At 47.5% G+C, this 8,035-nt stretch overlaps 1 protein-coding gene across 1 annotated transcript in view; it reads left to right on the top strand.

Annotated features, from left to right (window-relative positions):
• The first annotated feature begins 57 nt into the window (after positions 1–57).
• The window catches only part of LOC142560321 (uncharacterized), a 67,807-nt gene continuing 59,829 nt past the window's right edge, over positions 58–8,035 (top strand). The window contains exons 1-2 of the mRNA XM_075672319.1: positions 58–231; positions 3,277–3,405. The gene's annotated coding sequence lies outside the window, so the exon portion shown is untranslated. The remainder of the gene's footprint in view (positions 232–3,276; positions 3,406–8,035) is intronic.

Genomic DNA, 8,035 nt, shown 5'->3' with positions numbered 1-8,035 from the left:
TAGCGCGATTGCTCGGATAGTCGACGGTGCCGGCGTAAGTTTGGTGGTCGACCGAACATATGCGAACATATTCTTTTCTACATAGGCCGAATCTGGCAGAGAACGTAATGCGGAGCGACGGGGGTCATAAAACCGTGGAACGAATGCGAACGAATGCGAGAAGTGCGCCATTTTGCCTCGACGCGGGGTCGGTCCCCGAACGTGTGGGTCCCAGGAACGGCCTCCTTTTCAGTAAGTGTCTCGGTGTTTCTGGCGAAGTAGTGAGAGAGAATAGCGTGTACTACGTGTGTGCAGAGTGCTTCACGGACGCTCAGGATAGTGCGGGCTGCCGAATTGCACGAAGAAGCATCCCAGAGATCTGCACGAAGAAGCGTTGAAGGACCACCGGCGTCGATATAATTGCGTGATGGAGGTTAAGTAGAACGCACGTTAGTTTTGCAATGAGCTATGCTGTTTAATCCTAACGTACTACTCTTGATTTACTGGTGGCCTATTAATTCAGAAGCGGGACGGCGTTGCTGCGTAGTCTGTTGCCAATTTGGGCGATCGTGTTGAAAGAGCAGGCGGGCTCCTAATATACGCTGCTGTTACTATGGGCGAGGTCTAGAAATGTAAATGCAGCATGCATATGACCTTGCGTGAATAGCGTCCGCAAGTGTTTGCAGTGTGCGTTTAGTGATTTTGTATTCATCTGGATCCGCCGCTGCCCAACTGTACCAACCTTAATAACGAACTGCCGGGCCAGTTAATAATATTTGGGGTTTTACGTGCCAAAACCACTTTCTGATTATGAGGCACGCCGTAGTGGAGGACTCCGGAAATTTTGACCACCTGGGGTTCTTTAACGTGCACCTAAATCTAAGCACACGGGTGTTTTCGCATTTCGCCCCCATCGAAATGCGGCCGCCGTGGCCGGGATTCGATCCCGCGACCTCGTGCTCAGCAGCCCAACACCATAGCCACTGAGCAACCACGGCGGGTTGCCGGGCCAGTTGTTCTTGCGTAATTGTTGAGGGTAACTACCGCTGAAAAATAGGCACATGTATAGGGCTCGTCTTCGACTCCCTTGTTGTGTGTTCGGTATATTTTTCCTTCTTTTTCTTTTTGGTGCTGTAATTCCTCTCAACGTTTGTGCCACCTTTTGTTAATGAACGTCGTGAAGGAACTGCACTTGGGCGATATTCTTGTTCATTACGACAGCGATGTACACAGAAATGACCGACTTGAGACTTGTCCCGAGTGAGTCCATAAATCACACTTAGAGTTATTTTCTTGTTTTTTTTTTAAATCTTTTTATCCATGCAAAGTACACATGGGCAGAAGTTGTTAGGAAACTTACTTTCTTTGGTCCATCGTGGTATTACGGTAAAAAGATTGAGGTTATACGTATTCAGGCTCTCTTCTGATATCGTGTGCTAAAACGCCAATAGACCAGACTCATTTCTGTCTGCGGTATCGACTTGCCCATCAGCCCATGCGACAACACGTCAAAGAATCTGTTTCGGTAAGTCTGTAGCCTATATATTTCCAAAACGTCGTATCTAGACAGTAAGTTGACAACAGTCAACAACAAAAAATCCCCGTAGAATTCCCGGATTGATACCTTTGTAAGCTTTGTAATTGTCCATCAGCATATCATGTTATGCGGTAAACACACACACACACACACACACACACACACACACACACACACACACACACACACACACACACACACACACACACACATATATATATATATATATATATATATATATATATATATATATATATGTATATATACAGTGTATTAAAATTAAATTATTGGGTTTACGTGCAAAACCACGATCTGATTATGAGGCACGCCGTGGTAGGGAACTCCGGAAATTTTGACCACCTGAGGGGACTTAACGTGCACCTAGATCTAAGTACACGGGTGTTTTCGCATTTCGCCCCTATCGAAATGCGGCCGCCGTGGCCGGCATTCGATCCCGCGACCTCGTGCTAAGCAGCGCAGCACCATAGCCGCTAAGCCACCGCGAAGGGTACCGGGTGTTTCAGCGAACACTTTAAAAAAATGTTTAAAGGTTGCCTGCGGCAGATAGTAGTATTCTAGTTCATGAGCTGGTTTACTCGAAGAGGAGGGCATTACTTGCAAAAAAAAAATTGAAGTGCGTATTCGACTAATTAACAACGATTCACTAATTATGCTTTTAAGTAATTCTCTTATGGCCCATAATGCAATTTACAATTTCTGGTCGTGGAGTTCGCAAGGCGGATGCACTTGGAACGAATTCTCAGGATGACATCACTTTCGAGATAATAATTCCTGCAATTTGCGGAGAAATGCGTTGGCGCTGCAGTTACTTTTGCGCTTCAAGGCATAAAACGACGTTTTGCTAATAAATTAACTGAAACGCCAATGCATATCTCCGCAAAGTTCGGGAATTAATATCCCGAAAGGATGAATTCTCAGGATGACATCCGCGGGTATTCGCGAACGCTGCCAAATTTAAAATTCGCGCAGTTCTAATGTGATGAAATTTCTAAAGTACAATGCGTATAGGCTTCTGTCCGTTACGATAGTGATTCGCCGTAGAGTCGTGACCTTGCTTCGGTTAAAACCTTATTTCGAGAAAACAAGTTCAATGTTCTTCCTGCAATGTGCTTGTTTCACTTTACGCCGGCGCTTTGAACCCACGTTGCTCGTTGGTTAAAGGTCTTCCTGCCTGCTCGCAACTTGGCGAATCTAGTCGCTGATTAGCCGACGGTTATTCATCTAGCCTTAACAACGCTGCATGCATCTTGTAACGTGGCATGCGAGCTGGATGAGCGAGCTTATTCACGCTCTAAATGTGATCGACCCATTAGGACCTACGCGACTTCCATTTTCGTCTGCTCTTGTTTTCTGCGTGCTTTCTTTCTTCATTTATTTTCTTTTTTTTTCCAACTCGACTTTGTGTAGAGTCGTGCTTCGTGGCTCGACGGGCACTGAATTTTTAATGGCGGTCATCGCACGCTTTCCCTTGCTTTTTTCGTGGGTGTATGGGGGGGGGAGGAGGGGTAGTAATGGCAGTATGAGAAAGAAGCATCCCCGTAGCAAGGAGGGGGAAAAATCACGCGACTCTGTGGGGGCTAATAACGCGATGCGTGGAGGAACTAACCGAAAACAAAGCGTAGCCATGGTTCAACCTTTCTTTGTAAGTACAATTTGTTTTAGTTTGTCGTTGCATTGCCTCACGGAGTAAGTGCTTCGCCCTTTCGCGTTTACTTTTTTCTTCTTTTTTTCTGATCCAGAGTGAACGGACGACTTCGCCGGATGGCACAGCGACAGTGGTGTCGTCTGCTGTTCGACGGTCGTCTGCTTGAGCCACACCGCCGGTTGGAATTGAAGCATCGCTTCAGAAGAAGCCCACGTTTTGCAAGGTTAGTAATTCGCCCCTTTTTGAGCTTATGACATTTCTGTGTTTCTAGTAGCCTATCGTGCACATTTAGAAAAATTATCGCTAACGTTAGAGGCAGCGTGGTTCCTCACGCGATGCGCTCGGACAACGAATTTTGAAACACAGCTCCGTGATTGGATCGCAGAAAGCAACGATAATGAGCGATAGTTTTGAACGCGGCGACGATGTATCGCTTTGCAGAAGGCTGTAATGCCCGCGATGAATATTGCCCTTGCTGAAGAAGTTCATGTTTTCGATTTTAGAAGGAAGCCTTTTTTGCCTACCGTCCCGGGTTTGCTGTGGCTGCTACTGGTAGGTGGATTGGTCGGTTGGTATCTCGGCGGATATATTTGTGGATATATATACGAAGGTGGTTTTGTCGCACGATTGTCCGGTGCCGGACACAGCGCATGCCGCCACTAGATATAATACAAACCGACGCGGCCCGGTGTGGCAGGTGATGTACGTACAGCCGAACCTTACTAGATAGGTGCGTACAGCCGTCACCACACTTAACACGAACGCTCCGCAGCGTGCACTACACTCTAAGAACAGTTTACACCCTTTGGCTTGCCCCTTCTGCCACACAAGAATAACCGTCATCTGCCTTGATGCGTTTCCTTTCTTTATCGCTGCAAGCCCGGAACTTTCCAGTGACGAACGGCACGCGCGTTATCAGAAGGGGCACTCCAAAGGGTGTAAACTGTTCTGTGCTGATAACGCGCGTGCCATTCGTTACTGGAAAGTTCTGGGCTCGCAGCGATAAAGAAAGGAAACGCATCAAGGCAGATGACGATTATTTTTGTGTGGCAGAAGGGGCAAGCCAAAGGGTGTAAACTGTTCTTAGAGTGTAGACCGGCTTGGGCTGACGCCAGCGCCTCGAAGTGTTGTGCTCTGTTATCTCGGTATGTTTCCGGCGGCTTACCATAGCTGGAGCGCAGCTCCATCTCACTGCTCGTCTTGTCTTTCGCTTGTGCCTGGCCGGCGGCGACAGTGCGCTCACTTGACATGCCCGTTTCGCTCGTGGCTGCGGTCTCACGCGCGTCCAGAAAAACACGTTGCGGTTTGCTTACATCGGCAAAGCGAAATGACGGGCGACAGCTCGCGCGCCTTTCGGGTTTGGCCGCAAAGCTGGCGCTTTAAGGAAATGATAAATAGGAAAAGGAGAGCAAATGCAGGTTTGCGGCGTTTGTAAAGGTTGGACAATAAATAAATCTGCGAATCCGGTGGCCCCATAGTTGCTCATGTTCTTCATTTCATATATTCTTTGACAGCGCGCATCGGAGTGCTCGCGCAGGTTAGTGTCTGGCTTCTTGTTTAGTTCGCGATGCACTGAAGATCCAGTGTCGGAGCGTAAGAGCTGCGCGTGTCCTGAGGAAGAAAGACGCGTGCATGAGATTCAAATTAACCTTTATATGTGTAGTTATTGGCGAAAAGCGCTAAGTGGCATCTTGTCGGATAAGAAACTGACTTTTTAGGTAACCAGAAAGATTCTGGCCATAGATGCAATGTACCGCAAGGTAACTCGACGCCCCCGTCGCATCTTGGTTACTTAAACAGCGGGTTTCCGAACTTATAGTGTCATGCTTGACACTTTGTAATGCGCGTATCCTATACAGTATTTTTTCGCTAGTTTTCAAAAAGGCAAACTACAGTTAATATTTTAAGTGGCTGTATGTTCTTATGGAAAAAGATTCGGCAGAGGCAGTCAAGACTGCTTACGTATAGGAATGCGAAAACATGCCATTTAGCGAATACATATAGCTTTGGTTGCGATTTGCGAATTGAGTTTATTAAATGCGATGAATTTCTTGGCGAAAATTTGCCCCGTGGTCGTCGAGCCATCATCGTCATGTAGTCGTCTTCACTCCAGCTCCATATCATCTTGTTGTCGTTATTCCTTCTTCGTAATTCCATAGTTGTCATGGGGTTGTCGTACGTCGGTAGTCATTCTAGTGTCGTCACAGCGTCGTCGTCTTGAAGTCGTAGTTTTATTATCGTTATTTAGTCGTCATGCCGTCGTCGTTCAATCCTCGTCATGCGTGGGATCCGCATGTTCGAGCGCCACAATGTTAGATCCAGTGAAACGTTTTCTGGTGAACATGCGTACCATTTGGTCGTGCGCCCTACGCTATGTTTTAATTGCGTGACAATTTGATAGAAAAGTTCGATAATAAAAGTCTCAGTTTCGCCAGAAAGGCGAGGCATCGATTTCGATAGCAAATTAGTGGACAGCTATACAAAGCAAGGTTAGTAGTTTTATCGGCCGCGTAAACTTGTAAATATAGGCATACTAACTAAATTAACAAGCGTGGTGTCACGCGCGCACAAGCCAACATGAACACATCTCGCTCGATGACAGTGGAAACTCGCTGTCGAAGCGCTGCAGTGAGGAAACGCGGCAGCAGCGGCGAGCGAGTCGACCTTCGTGCAGCCGCTCGCATCCCTTCCCCCCCCCCCCCAATGCGAACTAAGCCGCGAAAAAAACAGCGGAGCGCGGACTCTGTACCCGTCGCAGATGACTTTCAAGATACATCGGCCCGGGCAGCCCGGTCTAGAATGCGCCGCCCCCCTTCCCTAGCCTCCCCTTGAAGCCGTTTGCGACGGAAGGCGGCGCGCTTCCTCCCCGCTTCCGTCCGTTGCGTGCGCGAGATTGAGCCGCGATCGCCGACTCACTCTCGCAAGATTTCACTCGCACATACAGCAGGCGGTGCACGGCGACGATTTTATCACCCTTGTACTTTATACGGAACGTCACGCCGACGGCGACGGCAGAAATGCGCTTGGAGTGTCCATATATTTGCTATAGCAATAAAAAATGTCTTTGTCCGAGAGCACAATTATAGTCCTTGAACCATTTCGCTCTAGGCGGTCTTTATTGCACAAAAAATCAAAACGCGCAATTAACGAGTTCCCAAATATTCACTAATTGTTTTCGATAAATACTTTACGGCACATCGCAAATTACAAAATGTAGCCGGTGAGTTTGCAAGTCATATCCACTTGGAATGAATTCTCAGGATGGTACCAGTTACGAGATATGCGCCGTCAAACTTTCTGTAAAAACGCGCGATTGCTCTACTTACTTTTCTGACGAAAGCGCAGTTTCGTGCATTGAAGTAGCCGCAATGCCATTGTATTTTGTCGCACACTTTGGGAAATAATGCGTCGAAACTGGTGTCGTCCTGACATATCGTTCCAAGTGAACACGCCTTGCGAAATCAACGTCTACAATTCGTAAATCGCAAAATATGTCTCATAAAGTAATTGGCTCAAAACTTAATTAGCAATATTTTGTAATTTACGGTTATGAATTTGGGTTATCGCGCAAGTAATGTCCACCTCTTGAATTAGTGCAACTTGAGGGCTGCATTGCGCGATGTGCCACAGCTGACTCCTGAAAATTCCGTGCAGTAGAAAAAAGAACACCTAGCACACGACCGAGGAGCGGGGAGCAGAAGGAAATAGCAGCGGCCGTTTTTCCTTGTACCTCTTGCCTACCGATGCTGTCCGGCTATCAAAACATTTGTTTGGCGGCAGAGCCAAAGTGCGCCGGATTTATGATCGCAACTCTGGCCGGGGCTAATATCTGTCAGTCGTAGCCAATATTTAATATCTGTCACTTCCAGGCAATGTTTTCCTTGCCCAAAACCAAGTGAGAGAGAGGGGCTTATGTTGAAAGGAGCATAGTAAAAATCAAGAAGCGATGAATTTTTACCAGTCCAATTTGTTTTCGCCTTCCCGTGTTCTTTTTGGCAGAACATTATTTGTTATCTCGATGTGTTTTTATTTCTTTCCCAGCGAATGTAATAAAACTTCTCAGCCTTCCTACGTTTACTGGGGTTTGGTAATTTATTATCTACCGATACGGAAGCGAGAACGAACATTCCTCCATAAGTTATTGAAAGCGTTAATGTTTTTCCAGCTTCACAAGTGAAAAAAACAAAAACACAAAAAAGAAAGATAGCAAGGCTGCTCGTCGCACTGGTTGTGAAGAATGAATGAAGAGATAGCAATGGCAGGCTACCCATAGGAATATATGGGCACAGAAACGGCAACAACAAATAGGGGCAACCAATAGCGGCCCCAACAAGTTATCACGACTTCCATTTCGGCGTCTCGACCTGGACAGGCCTATCTTACTTGCCATCATAGCGGGGCAAGGCTTTCTACTGGCGGTTCATCGACGGCTTTGACTCTGTGACCATCGACGCACATGCGCCACAACAGATCGAAGCGGCAAACGCAGGATGTACAACACATCAATCGCCGACCGCATAGAGAAGGAATGACTAAGGAAAAAAAAAACTACAGACAAAATGCGATCCCGCGAAAAATCGTTGCCCTTCTGCGGGTCGCGAAGGGGGAGACTCTAACCCTGTCAATGAATTCTCTCGGCGGCGCGATTCTAAACGCCTCGGTAGCACGCGACCAATCGCTATCGACCGGCCGGGGTCGGCCGACCAACTGCAGCCCGTCGCGGCGATGACGTCACTGCCGGAAGGCTCGTGCACCAATCACAACCCTCTGCTCGCGTGCAGACGGCACGCTCTGAGCTGCTGCGCGCAGAAAATCGACTCGACGAGATGTTTTCTGCGTCGGCTGAAGCTGCA

This window comes from Dermacentor variabilis, chromosome 10 (genome assembly GCF_050947875.1).
Source record: "Dermacentor variabilis isolate Ectoservices chromosome 10, ASM5094787v1, whole genome shotgun sequence".
Lineage (NCBI taxonomy): Eukaryota > Metazoa > Arthropoda > Arachnida > Ixodida > Ixodidae > Dermacentor > Dermacentor variabilis.
Note: the sequence above shows the minus strand (reverse complement) of the source record. Positions and strands in the feature narration are given on the sequence as shown.